The sequence below is a fragment of the Mytilus edulis genome, chromosome 10 (genome assembly GCF_963676685.1).
Source record: "Mytilus edulis chromosome 10, xbMytEdul2.2, whole genome shotgun sequence".
Lineage (NCBI taxonomy): Eukaryota > Metazoa > Mollusca > Bivalvia > Mytilida > Mytilidae > Mytilus > Mytilus edulis.
In genome coordinates this window covers 73,314,811-73,337,030 of record NC_092353.1, presented here as the reverse complement: position 1 = coordinate 73,337,030, position 22,220 = coordinate 73,314,811, and the positions used below count along the sequence as shown (strand labels likewise).

The 22,220-nt window shown below is 30.6% G+C and overlaps 1 long non-coding RNA gene across 4 annotated transcripts in view; it reads right to left on the bottom strand.

Annotated features, from left to right (window-relative positions):
* Window positions 1-22,220, bottom strand: part of LOC139491846 (uncharacterized) — a 44,908-nt gene that overhangs the window by 6,675 nt on the left and 16,013 nt on the right. For 3 of the 4 annotated variants that reach the window (XR_011656654.1, XR_011656651.1, XR_011656652.1), the window contains 3 exons: window positions 19,907-19,984; window positions 12,897-12,978; window positions 4,761-4,872 (listed from right to left, as the gene is read on the bottom strand). This is a non-coding gene — a long non-coding RNA (uncharacterized lncRNA). Of the gene's footprint in view, window positions 1-4,760; window positions 4,873-12,896; window positions 12,979-16,328; window positions 16,407-19,906; window positions 19,985-22,220 lie in introns of all 4 variants that reach the window. The other variant, XR_011656653.1, reaches the window with a different exon arrangement.

The window sequence follows — 22,220 nt, the reverse complement described above, 5'->3', positions numbered from 1 at the left end:
AATTAAAAAAAATATAGGTTTGCTGATGATTTTTTTTTCTATTTCAAAAACTTAAAAATTAGTGAGAAAAATTTTTTTTACAGGCAAAAACTCCTATAACAAGGCATCTGACAGTTTCTACAGTTTTGGTATTTTTGTAGATTTTGTAATTCTATTTATTTTTGCAGCTCACTGAGTGAGTTACAACATATATACATATAAATTATAACTTCTGAGATAAAAAAAACCAACAAAACAAACCAACTGTTATTAAGGCAAAATTAAGGGCAATAACTCTCCACATAAATCATTCTTTTGAGAAAAACAAATTTAACAAGAATTGAAAATGAGCGAGAGCTTAATTGACCAGACAGACTGACAGATAGGTTTTCTATGCCCCCCACATTGTGTCATCAGGGGGACTAACAATAACTTACAGTTAAATCTTACCATTTGAAAACAAGAATAGTTTATTCAGAGAGATTAAGCTGGAACAAAATATTTTTAGTTTTCCTCAGTTTTTGCAAATGTGCAACAATTTATACCAATACAAAATTTTATTTCATAGTATGCAGGGGTATACAAATTAAGTAACATCTTTTATCCTTTTTTTATTCAATATAAATAAGAAGATGTGGTATAAGTGCCAATCAGAGACAATTCTCCATCCCTGCTACAATGTATAAACAGTTAACAATCATAGGTCAAACAATGGCCTTCAACACAGGGCCTTAATGTTCACAGCCAACAGCAATACAGCACAGTCAGTGTTCTCCCAAAAGCCGTTTAGCATCATGGTTATGTGATGCTATATTTCTGAATGTGATGCTGTTTGCATTGGTTTTCTCATAAGTTGTGTTATGGATGTGATGCTATAATTTTTAGATACACGATGGTATTTCAAATTTCCTTTTTACCAGGATGCTATATGAAATATCTGGGGGGGACAGTCTGTGCCCAAAAATAAATGACTAGGGTAAAAATATTTAAACAGGAAAACCAACAGTCAAATCTACACAAAAACAGAAACAAGAAACACCTATGAACCACACCAACAAATGACAACCTCTGAACAGCAGGCTCCCGACTTAGGACAGGTGCATAAAAATGCAGCAGGTTTAAATAAAAGCAAAGATTATCAATTTTTGTTCAGATTGTTGTTCAAATACTTCATGTACAAATTTACATGTGAAAAATTTTCTTTTTATAATAGTGCAGTATGTATATATAGGTCATCTTTTAATAAATTGGCAGGTTTAAACTTAATGTGTATGTTATTATTGACACCTATGTATCTTCTCGGTAGGAAGGCTCGGAAAATAATTAGTACAGTTACTTCATTTGATAACTCTGGAGTCCTTAAGGTGGCCAATTAATTGCAATGATTTAACAATAAATAAACCTAAGGATAATTGTTAACAAGTTCCAAATTTAGTATTTAATTTTCTATTACAAGACCGAAACTCATTCAAATCAACTTTTTTTTTTAAAAGAAATTAATCTTTGGTTTGGCAAGCTTTCTATACTATAAGCCAACCTAATTATTCTAATTATAGAATGAATCTGTGAAAAAATCATTTCCCAGGACTATTTCTATACTTAATTACGAATTGACGTGCAGTGTTCTTTTCAAATTTCGACAAATAGTATTGTAAATGATTGTATTATATGTCTAGGTGAATAAACAAGCACTAGATATACCTGTCTGACGTACAATTAAAGACGACACAATATGAGGTGACGTAGAAATTTCAGTATCATGATTACTTCACAATAGATTAAATCTTTTTTTATGGCGGGTAGTGACGTTTTCCAGGTAGCACTGACATTTAAAAATAATTTGTCTACCCATATGTAACATCAAAATATAATTTGTTTTTTCTTTAAACTTTCAACGTAATATCATTCATCTGATAAAATAACACTTTAGGCCAACGTTTATAAATCGACTTGTTGATTTGATTTTTTAATAAAAATAATCCAATTACAAATGAAAATGTGAAGTGCTTTTCTAGATTAACCTTCATCAGGAACGTTTAAAGCCCAAATGAAAAATACGGTATATGGATTATGAAAGTCATGTCTAATAAGGAGCTATATGAACAAAAAGAACCTACAATGTTGCAGTCCTCAGGATAAACTTTTAAATCCAAAGCCTGCAACTCAATTTTGATAATAAATCTATTCACTTATCTTTGTTTATTGTCTATGCTCTTTGTTTGCTTTTCTCTACGCTTTTTGTGCTTTTTTCTGAGCTTTTTTGTGCCTTTCTCTTAATATTTTTTGTGCTTTTCTGAAACTATTTGTGCTTTTCTCTAAACTGCAATACTATATATGACATGCACAAGTTATACATAAGGAAAATTGTACTGCTAAATTCTTGATAAAGTGCTATGGTGCTTAATAAAGAGCAGGATGCTGCCTGATTTTTTAGATTATTCAATTATCATATGCAAGCTGATTCCAATTAAAGGAGTAGGTTCGGTAAGGGTCAATTTTGGCCTCAAATTTCAATCTCATCAAACAAAAGATTTTGGACACTTTTTAAACACTTAAGTGTCTATTTAAATTGATTCAATTAGTTTATGTAAAAGATTTTTACTAATTTAGTCATTAAAAATACTCCGATTCAAGCTTAAATATGAAAAATCTATCAAATATGCCAAAAAACGTCACTTTTCAGATGGTTTTTGTCTAAAATGAAAGTGGCCACATCCGTGTTCATCCTCAACCTTTATATATGTTATGTATTATCATCAAATACAACTAACATTTCAATATTATGAATGAACACGAATGCGACAACTTTCATTATAGACAGAAACCGTCTAAAATTTAACTAAAATGCTCAAATTGTGAACATTTCAGTAATTTTGCATGACTTAATGATGCTAGTAGTACCCGATATATGTGCATTGTATTGACAAAAACAGCCCATATTTACGTAGCAGAAGCATTCTACTTTCCATTAAATAGCTAAAAGATTACATATGCATACTTTTGTAAAACTGCTATATTTTTGGGCCAAAAAGGGGTCTTATTGAAGCTACTCCTTTTAATTGGTTTACAGTATAACTTTCTGATTAGCATAGGATCAGGAACGTTTTTATATCGGTCATCAATATAAGACTATCATTACTTTTTCAACTAAACAATTAATGAGTTTGTAGTCATTAAAATTTGAAAAAAAGTAATAACTTTAAATTTGATACAAATAAGAGGCAGCTTGCCTAGAGTCAGAAACCAAGAACGTGTATGATTTTTAAATATGACCGCTAGTTTAACTTTGACATTTAAAATAGATAATTAATAATCCAAGGCTAACATCAACTTTAAATCACTGGCAGGTTTATATGAACTTTTTAAAGGGGTAGTCTTTTTAATGAAAATAATAATGTATAATTTCATTTAAACAGTAAACAAGAATGATGAAAAAGCGTCACCCACATCGATCACGATTCTGACCTTTAACTGGTGGGAAAAGTAAATATTTACAAAATTAAAATGTTCAGCCACACGTAAAATCATTTTGTGGAAAAAAACTTTTGCTGTAGGTTAAAACATGTTAGTAAATAAGATAAAAATTATCCCACTTTCCTGAGGATAGGTAGATAAAATCAATTGTGACAAGTTAATATTTAATATTCTGTAGATTGCTGAAAAAACTGTGAAAAAGAGGCTGTAATGACATTCAATCGACATCATCGTCACATGCTAAAAATATAAATCCCAGTGGCAAATCCAGAACTTTTCATAAGGGGTGGGGGTGGGGGTAGCCTGCTTCAGTGATTCCCTATATAATCAACCAAATGTTTCCCACAAAATTTGCCGACCGTGCAAGGGCTGTATAGCCAGTCAAGGTCAATAAAAAAATCCATTTGTTGTCACAAAAGGGGGGGGGGGGGGGGGGCAAGGCCCCCAGGATCCGCATATGAATCCATAATTTACAGTACAAGTTTAGTACCATTATGTTTAAAAAATAACCATATCACTTTGATTTAATTAATAATCCTTATTCTTTTGCGATCTAAACAGTTATTCCCTTCCTTAAGGATGTTCGCTACTCTGTTTAAAAATAACAAGCCTTTTAAAAGACTGTTATAAATTAAAAGTATATAAAGAAAGAAAATAAAAAAGCAGAAAAAAATGGAGGGTCCGTGTGCTTGTTTTCGAGATATAAGCCATTGAAAATTTGGCGGGAAATAATTCCTCTCTACATTTTTCTTTCACTTAACATTGGCACCTTTTTTGTTAAAAAAACAATGAAAAAATAACAAGGATATCATAAGATTTTGAAATATGGCTATTTAAATAATATGTAATAAAAATATGAAAAGAAAAGTAGGGGTTAGTGGGCAAAGTTTTTAATGTTAATACATGGATAAAACCAGAGGATTCCGAAAATCTGGCAAACATTCAAAAAGTTGAGGAGCAAACATCCTTAATTGCTCTCTACAAATATATCTATTTTTGCAATCTAAATAGTGATCCTCCATTTTCAGCAATCTGGAAACTGACATATTTACACTCAAATCCACAGACTTCTCCCTATCTAGCCCCTGTATCTTTCATTGATTTAAGTTGCATTATAATTAAACCAGGGGACTCAAGATTTCATCCAGAAAGCATTTATCTAAGACCTAAAGCAAACAAGGACAAGGTGATAAATTTATGCTCCTATTTTTTCACAGAGCATATAAATAAAAAAAAACCCACTAAAATATTGGTCTTATTTTGTTTATGAAGAGCATTATATATAATCGCACTTGTTTAAAAATTACCATGATACTGTTATTCCTGTTCTTTCTCCTGTTAACTAGTGTCAGAATTGTTGCCCCTATATTTCACCGAACTCTTCCCTAAATTAATCAGGAAACAGGTTATGATTTTCTTCTGTAAAAAGAAAAAAAACAAGACCTTGAACAAAATATTAATAACATCAATTTTCATAGAAATTTTTGAACTGACATTGAATTTTCCAATAATTTTAGATTCCACAATCCTTCCTTTTGTCAGATAATCAGTCAAAGATTATAAAGTACATTGGAAGCAATTACGGAGTAAAATTTCCTTCCAGCATTTTACAATCATAACCCACTCGTTTGTTATATGTGTTACAACATATACAATTATTTCAAACTGATTTATAAAATCCCTAGCAGCATATTGTAATCTATTTCTACTGTCATTTTTTCATAATTTGAAAATTGTTTCTATTTCCTCTTTCATGACAGGGGGATTGTCAGAATAGAAAATAATAGAGAAATTAGAAAATAAAGAATAGAGAAAGTTGAGTATCTCATAAAAGGAATAAATAGAAAGTCCCCTCCCCCCAAAAAAAAATAAATAAATAAAAATTGGACTAAAAATTATAATTTTACAAATGAAGACCCTCCCTTAATTAATATTTTTTAAATATCCTAAAATCAGAATAGTTCTAATTGAATTTTTCTTTTAACTGACCAAATTTGTATTTTACAACTAATATAATTTTTTATTTTCAATTTGACATTCATAATTTCTGTCTTCACTGACTTCAGACTTTTAAAACTATGAAGTGAAAAACAATTATTCAAATAATTATTCATCAATGGATATAATAAAATGAGACCCATAATGCAATTTCAGGGGAAAACTAAAAATGAAAAATACAATCATAATCTAAAGATGTTATTTTTAAAGACAGTGGACACAAATCCCATCACAATAAAACCATCACAAACATTTCAAAATTAACAGTAAATCATCTTTTTATTGGCCATAAATTATCTCCATCCATATTCCACCATTCTCCTCTCTAAACATAAATCAAAGCTAAGTTGTTGTAATTCAAGCTATTCAGAGAAAAAACACCTTAATTCTTTTGGTTAAATCTCTCATCAATGATTATTTTGGCTTTTCAATTTATTTAAATGTTTTTTGGATCATCCTATTTTCTTCAAAAGCCAAAAAAAATAATCATTTTCTCCTATGTTCTATTTTAGCCATAGGAGCTATGTTTCTTGACATACAAGGAAATAAAATATAAAATTTATACTAGATACTCTGAAACTCATTTACCCTAAGTTTGGCTGAAATTGATACAGCAGTTTTAAAGGAGAAGATTTTTTAAAGTAAGTCAACATGATGAACAAATTGTGAAAAAAGTCTTTAAAGGGCAATAACTCCTTAAGGGGTCAATTGACAATTTTGGTCAATTTGACTTAATTGAAGATCTTACTTTGCTGAACATTATTGCTGTTTACAGTTTATTTCTATCTATAATTATATTCAAGATAATAAACAAAAACAGCAAAATTTCCTTAAAATTATCAATTCAGGGGCCATTTCCGTCATGTTGACTTATTTGTAAATCTTACTTTGCTGAACATTATTCCTATTACAGATTATCTCTATCTATAATAATATTCAAGATAATAACCAAAAACAGCAAAATTTCCTTAAAATTACCAATTCAGGGGCAGCAACCCAACAACGGGTTGTCTGATTCATCTGAAAATTTCAGGGCAGATAGATCTTGACCTGATAAACAATATTACCCCATGTCAGATTTGCTCTAAATGCTTTGGTTTTTGAGTTATAAGCCAAAAACTGCATTTGACCCCTATGTTCTATTTTTAGCAATGGCGATCGACCATGTTTGTTGATAGATCAAAACTTTGGATACAATTTATAAATTAGATACCCTAAGGAACATTCAGTTAAAGTTTGAAAGTATTTGGCCCAGTAGTTTCAGAGGAGAAGATTCTTGAAATAGTTTACGACGACAGACGACGACAATCGGCATAAGGTCACTTGTGTTAAAGAGGAACTAATGTACTACTTTTTCTACTACTGTTGCCTTTAGTTGTAAATGTAAAAACAAGAGGATTTGGTATGCCAATGAGACAACTCTTAACCAGAGACCACCTCAGAGACCAAAATCAGATACCACCTCAGAGACCAAAATGACATAGATTAGTTTGAAACTATAGGTCACTGTAGTACACCTTCAATAACGAGCAAAGCCCATACCTCATAGTTAGCTAAAAAATCTATAAAAGGGCCTGAAATGACAACTGTAAAACAATGTAAACAAAAAACTAACTTTATCATATATGTAAATATATACAAAAAAAACCGAAAAACATACAGCCGCAAACAACAACCACTATAAGTCTTTACCACATATGGGTCCTCATCTGTCTAAATAGACTGATTGTTTGTGTTTAATGCCATAATAATAGCTGTGTGGACTGGGTTGTGCTCATTATTGAAGGCTCAGTCTGCACCAAAAACTTTTTCAACTACTAGTCCGAAGACCAATATTCTGACATTTTTCTTATTGGTCCAAACAAAGTTTTGCAAAAACTTACTAGTCCAATGAAATTATACTAGTCTGGGGCATCGGACTAGTGGCTAACCGTGCAGACTGATTAGGCTGTACACTAGAGTGATCCATATTTTTTAACTTATATGTTATTTGGTCTCTGAAGGAAAGTTGTTACTTCATCCAGTATACCACATCTTCTATCTATATATTAGCTATATTATGGTTGCCAGTTTGTATTGGTCAATGAAGCTAGAAAACCCAGAGATTACCCGATTGACCATCAGCAGGAAAACTGGTCATCCAGGTCAATTAAGATTGGTTTCTCCTTAGAATGCTTAGAGTTGACTATACAGTACGGGTTGTTCTCATTGTTGAAGGCTGGACAGTGACATATAACAGAGTTCTCGATGAGTGGTGGTCCTAGGGATTTGACCACCACATTTTTGGAAAGGACCAACTCAATTTTGGTGATTTACTTGTCCAAATAATTATGACGTCTGGCAAGGCTATTTTAATTTTTTTCTGGGACGCCTTCCTATGTCGTAGGAAGGTGTAGGAAGGTGTCCCAGAAAAAAATTAAAACAGCCTTGCCAGACGTCATAATTATTTGGACTAGTAATTTACAATAGAAATCAAACGATAATGAGGACCTTCTTATTTTCTTTAAGGACTACCAGGCAAAAGTGATTATGAGATCTCTGCTATAATTGTTTATCTTTCCAAAAATTTTGTGTATAGTAATCTCATTGGTGACAATCATACTACATCATCTTGTTTTTATATTGGATAAGGATCAATCTATCAGACATCATCCACCACAGTTCAATCAAATGACAAAGATACATGTACTTCTTTCATTCAATTTTCAAATAATGACTCTTTTTAAAATCTTGAGGTACATGTAGGTCAAAGAAAAAATAATTGAAAACATCCAAAATAATCAATTATAATTGTTACTAATTGGAATTGAAATTCCTGAAAATCATTCATACACAGAAGACAGCTATTTTAAACCTTATATAAATTTTATTTTAAACTTTATATATTTTAGTTTAAACTTTATATATTTTATTTTAAACTTAATATATTTTAGTTTAAACTTTATAAATTTTAGTTTAAACTTTATATATTTTAGTTTAAACTTTATATATTTTAGTTTAAACTTTATATATTTTCGTTTAAACTTTATATATTTTATTTTAAACTTTATACATTTATGTTCGACACCATGAAGCTATGATTCAGACAAGAACAATTTTGATTGTGATTTATGAGCAAAATTTTGCTGAACTTTCATTGTTTCTTTTTAGATCAATTACACTTAGTAACAACAAATATCAAAAGAAATATATTATCAACCAGAAAAAGTATTTTCAATTTGATTCTCTCGGTAACTGGTACAACTTATTTTTTCTAGTCTCCTGTTGTCCAATTCAAAGCTTTACTGTGGACTCATTTATTTTTGTGAACTCGTTTAAATTTTCCTGGCTTGAGGAAAAAATTTGGATTTTGTGGTTTTCAAAGTAGACATATTTATATATAAATATAATTAAACAAGCATATTGATAATTTAAACTTCCTTGAACATTCAAATTTGTGGTTAACCTATGCCCACAAATTCTACAAAAAGTCGTATCTCACGAATAAATTATGGTTATAATGATTTTATATATGCAATAGCTGTTTTCCCCTGAAAAACTTTATTATCCCTTAAATAACTTAAGGCTAAATAAGTTGCAAATTCTTTCCCTTTTATTGGCATATTATATGTCAGTGACCCAGAATTTTTTAAAACTGGGTGCCACTATATTTTTCGTTTTTAAGCAGTTTGATGAATGGGCTCTGACCCTGAAGTTAAAAAAAAATCTTAGATAAGGAGCAGGTTAATTGCCAATCCTCTAAATATGCCTATGTATATTATATGTGATGTCCTTTATAATATCCATGAATATAGATAAAATTAATAAGAAATCATTGTTTCTATTTTGAGTGCAAGATCAAAATTTCTGTATCTGCACGACATGCACATTTTCTTCACATTTATTAGCTATTTATGTCTGTCAAATAACATTTGGAATCCATATAAATATGCAATACACATTCAATATCTGGTTCAAACATGCCTATAGCTTAACCCTGCACTTCCTGCAAACTTAGATGACATTGCTCCTTTGGCCTTGTATAGCTTTCTTAGGCCATAAAAAAGAATAGGTTTGTTTGCCCAAACCCTACCTACCCAGAAAAAAGCTGCCTACTCAAATCTTTTATTGTCCTGATTTGAAGATTTTTTTTTAATCAGATAGTCATGAAGACTAATAAACATCCGACACGTAAATTTCTTTAAAAAAAAAGGTAAAGGTACAGGTTTTGTTGAAGGCCTACATTGAGCACTGCATTTGGTCTTTAGTGGATAACTGTCTCATTGACAATCATACCACATCTTCTTATTTTTATATGGTATTAAAAAGGGGATATCACAATTAATAAACTTCCATTGCGGTTCTTTATCTCAAAGTAACATACAGAATTATTTTCATATAGGAATCATTCATCTACTGAAAGACTTTGAAGTAAAACTGAAATTAAAAAAAACCTGGAAATTTACAAGAAATACAAATAAAACACAAAATTGGGGAAAAATAACTCTAAATTGACCCTCTTGAAAATATAACTGTAAAAACTGCCAAAATCATACAAATACAATGTATACTTCTAATAGAGCCAGACACGACTATAATTTAAAATTTAAGTATTTACACGATCCATTCAACTTATGCTCCCAGGAGAAATAACAACCTTGAATAAAACAATTACCTTATTCAATTACGTATGAAAAATATGTTACAGTGACGTCAAATCACAAATTCATTTACAACTACCGTTAGACAAAATGAAAATATTATTAAACTAAATTAGTCAATTCGGCATTGAAACATGAGAAACCTTTAAAATAATCAGATTATATAGTTTATTTTTACAATTTAATCCACTCAAGTTCCTATTATGGGCAATGAATTACATTATCTGAGCCTATATATATATACATTTAACCTTGCTATCAATGTACACAATATTAGCAAAGCTAATAGTCGGCCACTGAACTAATTTACTTTGCAAATTTGACATACGTCTAATGATATGTAGCAGTAAATTGTTTACCAATAATAAAATAAAGATGCTCTTAAAACATTAAAACAGTAAACAAAACTTAGAAACAAAAAAAAGAAAAGAGAAATTAATTTTTCACATTTTTTTGTCTTTTAATCCGATGATTTGTAATTCACTTGTTGTCATACCCTATATCCTTGTTTTTTTTGTTTTAAAAAAGAAACAAATATAGGCTCCTTTTTGAAGACCGTACTTTGACCTTCAATGGTTTACTTTTTTACAAATTGTGACTTGGATGGAGATTTGTCTCATTGGCACTCCTCCTATATCAAGTATTATAGCTCCAGATATATTTTATATTGACTGACCATTTCCATAAAAATAGCTTTATTACACATGTTGGGGTCTAATTGTAAAACTTAATTGCTAGGACATATAATTGTTGTCTCTAAGCTGGTTTTAGTTTCTAATAGCTACAACTAACCAACCTTGTATTTTTGCTTCCAAAACCTGTTGAACAAACTTGTTTTTCACATTTGTTTCTTCAAAACTGTAACAGGCTCATCAATCCAAAGCATTTAGTCTAAACGTAAGTTTTATGAAAGAAGTGCTCTTAAAGCATTTATAAGGCAAATTCTCTTTAATAAATATAATAATACAAATGTATTAGTTTAATAGAACAATTTGAACACTTTTTCAAAGCTTCTTTTTTTTTTTTTTAATAAACACCGATTTAATATCTAGAATGACCCAATTTTACTGTTTTGTTCATATTTGCACTTTTAAATTTTGATTTAAAAACCCAAACTTTATATTCACACAAACTATTTACTCATTTGATTTTAATTTTCTATTTAGAAGGAAAGCAAATATGTTATGGCTTTAATGACACTTTTCCAAATTGTCCCCAAAGCGAGTTGGCAATTCATTATGACTGCGACAATTTTTTTATAGATCACCCTGTGACATTCATTTAAGCGTGACCACCCACTATACCTTACCTTATAATCAAGGCTGTTTAAAAAAAAAACATGACCTTTGACATTTCATCTATTAAATTCAATACTAGTTTATTTTGTATTCAAATAAAAGGCTTTTGTGTCCTATTCGTGTTAACGTAGATCAAGTTTCTGAATGTTATTACAAATGTAATGAAGGGTATGATAGGATATTTTCTTTTACGTCAGGAGCAAAGATATACGTAATTCTGGCTCAATCAAGAAATATATGACTGGTTAATGAACCTCTCCCGACAAGAAATAACTTTCTCATTCTACTGAAAAGACATGCATTGTGTTAGAGAAGAAAAGATTTCGTCACAAATAAAGTTGGACTTGTTATTGGAGCTCTCATGACGGCAAATGATTTTCATATTTGACGAAAAGAAATACATTGTGTTTAGATTTTAAATGATAAAATATTTCATCACAAGAATAGTTTGCAGTAACATGAACTTGTTATTGAAGCATTCATAACAATAATGTTTTTCCATACTACCAAAAATACACGCATTGTGCTAGAAAGGAGAAGATTTTGTCACAAATTAGTTAAGTGACATGGACTTGTTATTGGACCAGTCTCATGACGGCAAATGATTTTCACATTTGACCAAAAGAAATACATTGTGTTTAGATTTCTAATAAAAAAAAATATTTTGTCACAACAAAGTTTAGTGACATGAACTTGTTCCAGGACCTCTCATGTCGGAAAATGATTTTCCCATTTGACCAAAAGAAATGCATTGTGCTAGATTTCTAATGAAAAAAAAAAAATATCACAAGTATAGTTTAATAACATGAACTTGTTATTGGACAACTCATAACAATAATAATTTTTTTCTATTCTACTGAAAAGTTATGCACTTTGTAAGAAAGAAAAAAATCTTGTCACAAGTATAATATAGTAACATGCACTTTTTATTGGACCAATAACTTTGCCATATATTCTACCAAAAGAAATACAATATGTAAGATTTCTAATAGAAAAGAAAAGATTTCATCACAAGTATATATATTATACATGGAAGCTGGAACATAAAATATAGTTAGTATAGGAGTCCCAGATGGAAGTCAGATGAACTTGCTACTGGACCTTTTGATCATGGCAAGAAATAATTTTCCTTTTTACCAAAAGTTTCGCTTTACATAAGAAAAGAAAAATCTCGTCACAAGTTAATTAAGTAAGATGAACTTGTTAAAGGACCTTTCATGACAGACAAGAAATAATTTTCCTATTCTAAAGAAAAAAAATTCTTTGTGTAAGAAAATAAAAGATCTCGTCACATAAGTATAGTTCAGTAAGAAGACCTTGTTATTGACCCTTTCATGACAATAAATAATAACGCCAATCTGCCTGTCGGCCAGATTTAGAAAAGGAAGAAGCTATGTCTACTATTGTATAAGTCATTATTTGACATCCACTTTTGTATAAGTTAAATTTTGACATTTTCTCAAATTTCATATCAACTCTGAAGGTAAAAAAACCACAACCACAATACCTTAATTTATTCTAAAATCTTTCTTTTCACCTTAACAGCAACACTTGATCGTACCATTCTGTAATATACACAGTTGCTCAACCTGAAAATAATTAGTTTATTGTTAAAAAAAGAAGAAAACAAGGCTTTCAAATAAACGAATTTTTTTTTACAGTAATTCGGTGAGAAGTGCAAAAATAAATTTGCTGGTGTTCCGTACTCAGAGACACAGGGATAGCAAAGGCATTTTTAACTCACCTTTGCAAATTAAATATCCTCATTTATTCAGTTTGGGTATATTACATTATTTTTTTTTTTTAATCAAATCAAATGAATATGATTTATGGTATTTTGAATAAGTAACCTTCATCACAAATCTTGAGTTACATATTCTGCAAAGGAACTTGAATTCTAGAAGCATTAATTTCTTTTTCTGTACTTAGGGTCATTTGGAAAAAATTGGCAGACAACAAAAAAATTATCTTTGGTTTCTACTTATATTTATGATGCAGTTCTAAAATTACTAAACAAGTGAAACACAAGTTTCAGTTCTCAACCCCTTTTCTATAAACATTACATTTTATTTTTTTGCAGCAAGTTCAAAAACAAGCTTGAAGTCACGTCCTCAAGTCTTTTCTTTTTAAACATAAGCTGTTTTTTCTTTCATGAGCAAGTTCATAAACTAGCTTCAGTTAACATTTAGCATTTCTGATTTTTCAAAGTATTATGAAATTTTGGATTGATATACGAATATATATACAAATGAGGTCATGTTTCAAGAAATTAAACTGGGTATTTATAATCAAAGAACTTAAAAAAACAACATTTAAGTTAAAAGCATTATTTCCTAGTTGTCAGAGTGGTCCAAAATGTGGTCTAACTTGGGCTCAGGTCATGAATTTTGTTGCCTCTATAATGTTGCTAATTATTCAACTTTGTTAAAATCCTGCAGAGGAAATTTTGCAAGTGAAAAAAAAATCAGTGAGTATCATGCATGCAGCCACTTAATGAATTCAAGTAAGAAGATTTTTTTATATATATTCTACAGCCCAAGTTAACAAGAGTGCACACACTGAAATGTCTCGCCTTCTTTACTAATCATTGATATTATATTGATAGTCCTAAATATAAAGCTTTATTACAACTGTCACATAAACTTATCATAAACCAAGAAAACTAAACATTGACCTTTGAACCATGAAAATAAGGTCAAGGTCAGACAAACCATGCCAGGCAGGCATGTACAGCTAACAGTTCTTCCATACAACAAATACAGTTGACCTATTACTTATAGTTTAAGAAAAACAGACCAAAACACAAAAACTTAACACTGAGCAATAAACTGTGAATATGAGGTCAAGGTCAAATAAAATCTGTGCGCCTGACATAATGATCACAAAATATTTCCATACACCAAATATAGTTGACCTATTTGCATATAGTATTAGAATAAAAGACCAAAACTCAAAAAAACTTAACTTTGACCACTGAGCCATAAAAACGAGGTCAAGGTCAGATGACACCTGCCAGCTAGACATGTACACCTAACAATCATTACATACACCAAATATAGTAGACCTATTGCATTCAGTATAAGAAAAAACTTAACCTTGACCACTGATCCATGAAATGAGGTCGAGGTCAAGTGAAAACTGTCTGACGGGCATGAAGACCTTGCAAGGTACGCACATACCAAATATAGTTATCCTATTACTTATATAAGAGAGAATTTAACATTACAAAAAATTTTAACTTTTTTTTCAAGTAGTCACTGAACCATGAAAATGAGGTCAAGGACATTGGACATGTGACTAAAGGAAACTTCGTAACATGAGGCATCCATATACAAAGTATGAAGCATCCAGGTCTTCTACATTCTAAAATATAAAGCTTTTCAGAAGTTAGCTGTGACATTCATTCAAGAGTGACCACCCACTATACCTTACCTTATAATCAAGGCTGTTTAAAAAAAAAAACATGACCTTTAACATTTCATCTATTAAATTCAATACTAGTTTATTTTGTATTCAAATAAAAGGCTTTTGTGTCCTATTCGTGTTAACATAGATCAAGTTTCTGAATTTTATTACAAAAGTAATGAAGGGTATGATAGGATATTTTCTTTTACGTCAGGAGCAAAGATATACGTAATTCTGGCTCAATCAAGAAATATACGACTGGTTAATGCACCTCTCCCGACTATAAATAACTTTCTCATTCTACTGAAAAGACATGCATTGTGTTAGAAAAGAAAAGATTTCGTCACAAGTAAAGTTGGACTTGTTATTGGAGCTCTCATGATGGCAAATGATTTTCACATTTGAGAAAAGAAATACATTGTGTTTAGATTTCTAATGAAAAAAAATAATTTCATCACAAGAATAGTTTGTAGTAACATGAACTTGTTATTGAAGCATTCATAACAATAATGTTTTTCCATACTACCAAAAATACACGCATTGTGCTAGAAAGGAGAAGATTTTGTCACAAATTAGTTAAGTGACATGGACTTGTTATTGGACCAGTCTCATGACGGCAAATGATTTTCACATTTGACCAAAAGAAATACATTGTGTTTAGATTTCTAATAAAAAAAATATTTTGTCACAACAAAGTTTATAGTGACATGAACTTGTTCTAGGATCTCTCATGTCGGAAAATGATTTTCCCATTTGACCAAAAGAAATGCATTGTGTTAGATTTCTAATGAAAAAAAAAATATATCACAAGTATAGTTTATTTACATGAACTTGTCATTGGACAACTCATAACAATAATACTTTTTTTCTATTCTACTGAAAAGTTATGCATTGTGTAAGAAAAGAAAAAAATCTCGTCACAAGTATAGTTTAGTACATGCACTTTTTATTGGACCAATAACTTTGCCATATTCTACCAAAAGAAATACAATGTGTAAGATTTCTTATAGAAAAGAAAAGATTTCATCACAAGTATATATTATACATGCATGGAAGCTTGAACATAAAATATAGTTAGTATAAGAGTCCCAGATGGAAGTCAGATGAACTTGCTACTGAAGTTTTGATCATGGCAAGAAATAATTTTCCCTTTTACCAAAAGTTTCGCTTTACGTAAGAAAAGAAAATTATGTCACAAGTATAGTTAATTAAGTAAGATGTACTTGTTTTACGACCTTTCATGACAAACAAGAAATAAGTTTCCTATTCTAAAGGAAAAAAAATCTTTGTGTAAGAAAATAAAAGATCTCGTCACATAAGTATAATTAAGTAAGATGACCTTAATAGTTATTGACCCTTTCATGACAATAAATAATAATGCCATTCTACCTGTCGGCCAGATTTAGAAAGAAAAGAAGATATGATTACTATTGTATAAGTCATTATTTGACATCCACTTTTGTATAAGTTAAATTTTGACATTTTCTCAAATTTCATCTCAACACTCAAGGTAAAAAAAGAACAACCACAATACCTTTATTATAAAATCTTTCTTTTCACCTTAACAGCAAGACTAGATCATACCATTCTGTAATATACACAGTTGCTCAACCTGAAAATTATAAGTTTATTGTTAAAAGGAAAAAAAACCAAGGCTTTCAAATAAACGATTTTTTTTTACAGTAATTCGGTGAGAAGTGTAAAAATAAATTTGCTAGTGTTCCGTACTCAGAGACACAGGGATAGCAAAGGTATTTATAACTCACCTTTGCAAATTAAATATCTTCATTTATTCAGTTTGGGTATATTACATTATTCATTTTTTTAATCAAATCAAATGAATATGATTTATGGTATTTTGAATAAGTGACCTTCATCACAAATCTTGAGTTACATATTCTGCAAAGGAACTTGAATTCTAGAAGCATTAATTTCTTTTTCTGTACTTAGGGTCATTTGGTAAAAATTGGCAGACAACAAAAAAATTGTCTTTGGTTTCTTCTTATATTTATGATGCAGTTCTAAAATTACTAAACATTAGTGAAACACAAGCTTCAGTTCTCAACCCCTTTTCTAAACATTACATTTTATTTTTTTGCAGCAAGTTCAAAAACAAGCTTGAAGTCACGTCCTCAAGTCTTTTCTTTTTAAACATAAGCTGTTTTTTCTTTCATGAGCAAGTTCATAAACTAGCTTCAGTTAACATTTAGCATTTCTGATTTTTCAAAATATTATGAAATTTTGGATTGATATACGAATAAATATACAAATGAGGTCATGTTTCAAGAAATTAAACTGGGTATTAAAAGATAATCAAAGAACTTAAAAAAAAAACATTTAAGTTAAAAGCATTATTTCCTAGTTGTCAGAGTGGTCCAAAATGTGGTCTAACTTGGGCTCAGGTCATGAATTTTGTTGCCTCTATATATGTTGCTAATTATTCAACTTTGTTGAAATCCTGCAGAGGAAATTTTGCAGGTGAAAAAATCGGTGAGTATCATGCATGCAGCCACTTAATGAATTCAAGTAAGAAGATTTTTTTATATATATTCTACAGCCCAAGTTAACAAGAGTGCACACACTGAAATGTCTCGCCTTCTTTACTAATCATTGATATTATATTGATAGTCCTAAATATAAAGCTTTATTACAACTGTCACATAAACTTATCATAAACCAAGAAAACTAAACATTGACCTTTGAACCATGAAAATGAGGTCAAGGTCAGACAAACCATGCCAGGCAGGCATGTACAGCTAACAGTTCTTCCATACAACAAATACAGTTGACCTATTGCTTATAGTTTAAGAAAAACAGATCAAAACACAAAAACTTAACACTGAGCAATAAACTGTGAATATGAGGTCAAGGTCAAATAAAATCTGTGCGCCTGACATAATGATCACAAAATATTTCCATACACCAAATATAGTTGACCTATTTGCATATAGTATTAGAATAAAAGACCAAAACTCAAAAAAACTTAACTTTGACCACTGAGCCATGAAAACAAGGTCAAGGTCAGATGACACCTGCCAGCTAGACATGTACACCTAACAATCATTACTTACACCAAATATAGTAGACCTATTGCATTCAGTATAAGAAAAACAGACCAAAACACAACAACTTAACTATAACCACTGAACCATGAAAATGCGGTCAAGGTCAGATGACACATGCCAGTTGGCCTTGTACACCTTACAGTACTTCCATACACTGAACATACTAGACCTATTGCTTATAGTATCTGAGTTATGGACTTGACCACTAAAACTTAACCTTGACCACTGATCCATGAAATGAGGTCGAGGTCAAGTGAAAACTGTCTGACGGGCATGAAGACCTTGCAAGGTACGCACATACCAAATATAGCTATCCTATTACTTATATAAGAGAGAATTTAACATTACAAAAAATTTTAACTTTTTTTTCAAGTAGTCACTCAACCATAAAAATGAGGTCAAGGACATTGGACATGTGACTAAAGGAAACTTCGTAACATGAGGCATCCATATACAAAGTATGACGCATCCAAGTCTTCTACCTTCTAAAATATAAAGCTTTTCAGAAGTTAGCTGTGACATTCATTCAAGAGTGACCACCCACTATACCTTACCTTATAATCAAGGCTGTTTAAAAAAAAACATGACCTTTAACATTTCATCTATTAAATTCAATACTAGTTTATTTTGTATTCAAATAAAAGGCTTTTGTGTCCTATTCGTGTTAACGTAGATCAAGTTTCTGAATGTTATTACAAATGTAATGAAGGGTATGATAGGATATTTTCTTTTACGTCAGGAGCAAAGATATACGTAATTCTGGCTCAATCAAGAAATATACGACTGGTTAATGCACCTCTCCGACTATAAATAACTTTCTCATTCTACTGAAAAGACATTGTGTTAGAAAAGAAAAGATTTCGTCACAAGTAAAGTTGGACTTGTTATTGGAGCTCTCATGACGGCAAATGATTTTCATATTTGATGAAAAGAAACCTTGTGTTAGATTTCTAATATAAAAGAAAAAAATATTTCGTCACATTGAAGTATAGTTTCTTAACATGAACTTGTTATAGGACCACTGAGATGACAATCACATTTTTTCCATTCTACCAAAAAAGACACGCATTGGGCTAGAAAGGAGAAGATTTTGTCACAATATAGTTCAATAAGATGAACTTCTTTTTGGACCTCTCATGACCGCAAATAATTTTCACATTAGACGAAAAGAAATATATTGTGTTTAGATTTCTAATAAAAAAAAAAATTTGTCACAACTAAGTTTAGTGACATGAACTTGTTCTAGGACCTCTCATGTTGAAAATGATTTTCCCATTTGACCAAAAGAAATGCATTGTGCTAGATTTCTAATGAAAAAAAAAATATATCACAAGTATAGTTTATTAACACGAACTTCTTATTGGACAACTCATGACAATATAATATTTTTTTTATATTCTACTGAAAAGTTATGCATTGTGTAAGAAAAGAAAAAAATCTCTTCACAAGTATAGTTTAGTAACATGCACTTTTCATTGGACCAATAACTTTGCCATTCTACCAAAAGAAATACAATGTTAGAAAAGAAAAGATTTCATCACAAGTATATATTATACATGGAAGCTCACTGGCCAGGAACATAAAATATTGTTAGTATAAAAGTCCCAGATTGAAGTAAGATGAAATTGCTACTGGACCTTTTGATCATGGCATGAAATAATTTTCCCTTTTACCAAAAGTTTGGCTTTACGTAAGAAAAGAAAATTTTGTCACAAGTATAGTTAATTAAGTAAGATGAACTTGTTAAAGGACCTTTCATGACAGACGAGAAATAATTTTTCTATTCTACAGAAAAAAAATTCTTTGTGTAAGAAAATAAAAGATCTCGTCACATAAGTATAGTTAAGTAAGATGACCTTGTTATTGACCCTTTCATGACAATAAATAATAATGCCAATCTGCCTGTTCGCCAGATTTAGAAAAGAAAGAAGCTATGTTTACTATTGTATAAGTCATTATTTGACATCCACTTTTGTATAAGTTAAATTTTGACATTTTCTCAAATTTCATATCAACACTCAAGGTTAAAAAAGAATAACCCAAATACCTTTATTCTAAAATCTCTGTTTTCATCTTAACAGCAATATTTAATCGTACCATTCTGTAATATACACAGTTACTCAACCTGAAATAATAAGTTCATTGTTAAAAGAAAAAGAAAACAAGGCTTTCAAATAAAAGTGTGTTTTTTACAGTAATTCGGTGAGAAGTGCAATACTAGTTTACAAATAGATTTGCTGGTGTTCCATACTCAGAGACACAGGGATTGCAGGGGTATTTATAACTCACCTTTGCAAATTAAATATCCTCATTTATTCAGTTTTGGTTTATTAAATCATTGTTCTTTATATCAAATGAATATGATTTATGGTATTTTTTTGATAAATGGACTTCATCACAAATCTTCAGTTAACTATCACAGTGTAGATACTATTCTGTACGCTATCCGGAAGTCGCGATTTTCGAAGCGAGAACTTTTTGGATCACATTTTAAATTTGATGGGTATACTGAATTAAACGGTAAGTTGATCATCTGTTCATTGCTTAATGATTAATTCAGCCGACATCGATATTTTCAAATGGTTTAGAATTAAATTCCGCACATTCATTATTCGTGTCTTTGCCTTAATCAAGAGATTTTCAAGTGCATCACTAATAAAAATCAGTCGGCGAACCTAAAAACAATCTTTTTGCCCTCTTAGTGTACAAATTAACATAAAAACCAGACTTAATTAACATCAATGAAGTATATTTCAAATGGTGGTAAAAGTTTCAACCAGATCTTTGAAGCCAGAAATAAGAAAATTACTCTTGTTTGAATTTCTCACTGTACGATCAGTCTCGCTTGTTTATTTTAAAACTGTATGATCAGTCTTTATGTCACTGTATTCAAAGTTATTTACGATACATTAGAAGGTGGCATTTTTCTAAATAACACATATATATTTCAATACATTCACATCCTGAAAACTTATGAAACATGTTTTAGCTTGATAGGGTGTACTCGACTTACTACATTAAGTATTAGGATGTTTAAATGTTGCTAAAATAAGAGGAAGGTTTGATGTATACTACATGTAGTATATAAGTTTCAGAAATGGCCTCCGTTATACTTAAAATTGTACAAACACACAGATTTAGTTGTTATATAAAAATGCATGTATTTACACACATTCGAGGCCGTACTGTAGCCTATAATTGATCACAGTTCCATCACTTTGTTTAAGATGTAGAGCTATATAAAAAAAGATGTGGTATGATTGCCAATGAGACAACTATCCACAAAAGACCAAAATGACACAGACATTAGCAACTATAGGTCACCGTACAGCCTTCAACAATGAGCAAAACCCATACCGCATAGTGAGCTATAAAAGGCCCCGATAAGACAATGTAAAACAATTCAAACGAGAAAACTGTCTTTTTGACACTCAATTGTACACCACTTTGTCAAGCAGGGGGTTATAGTGATAAAGAAGTCCGTCTTTCCGTTCGTCCGTTGGACCGGTACAATATGTTTCGCCGGTTTTGTAAGCGCATCTCCTCATAAACCACTTAATATACATTGGGGGTTCCGGCCATTTTTAAATGGAGAGGGGTCCAATCCAGGAGAAAAGGGGATTCCAAATATATGTTCCCATACAAATGAATTGATGGTTAAAAAAGGGTTTCAAACTGCCGGATCCCCTTTTTTTGAATCCGTCACTGATATAACTATTAATTAATCTTATTCGGACTCCTTATCATAAATGATAATGACTGTATTGTGTACCGTCTATTTCGAATTTTAGTAAAAATCTTTTATGGGGTTTCTTTATATAAGATACGGACTTGAACATTACATTATATGGGGGGCACCCATCAGGTATATCCAACACCTCCTAAACCAATCATTAAAGTTTTCTGAAATTGCTCCATTTTTACTCGATTAATGCATTATGGACCTTCTATTTCTGTAAAGTTACCAAAATTATATCACATGAATTATCCCCCTACGCAAAGCTGTCTTTATCCATTTTTTTTTATTTTAAAAGACAAGCTTGATTTATGTTATCATCAATTGGTCAACGGCGGACGGTGTAAATAATCTTTAAAAATGTAATAGCTTAACAGATAACTGTAACGATACACTATTACAAAGTCCACAAGCGAATCATGTATTACTTTTTAGGCATTTGATTTTAAATAAGACTGATGGAACAAAAATACAATTATTTTGCCGTCTACAAAATTCATCCGAAATATATTTGTATTATCTGATGAAAAGTTCCCTGGATAGTTCATAATATCACATATACACGTATATACCTTCAAATTGCTGTTGTTTTTTCTTCAAAATCACGACTGGTCATACAGTCAAA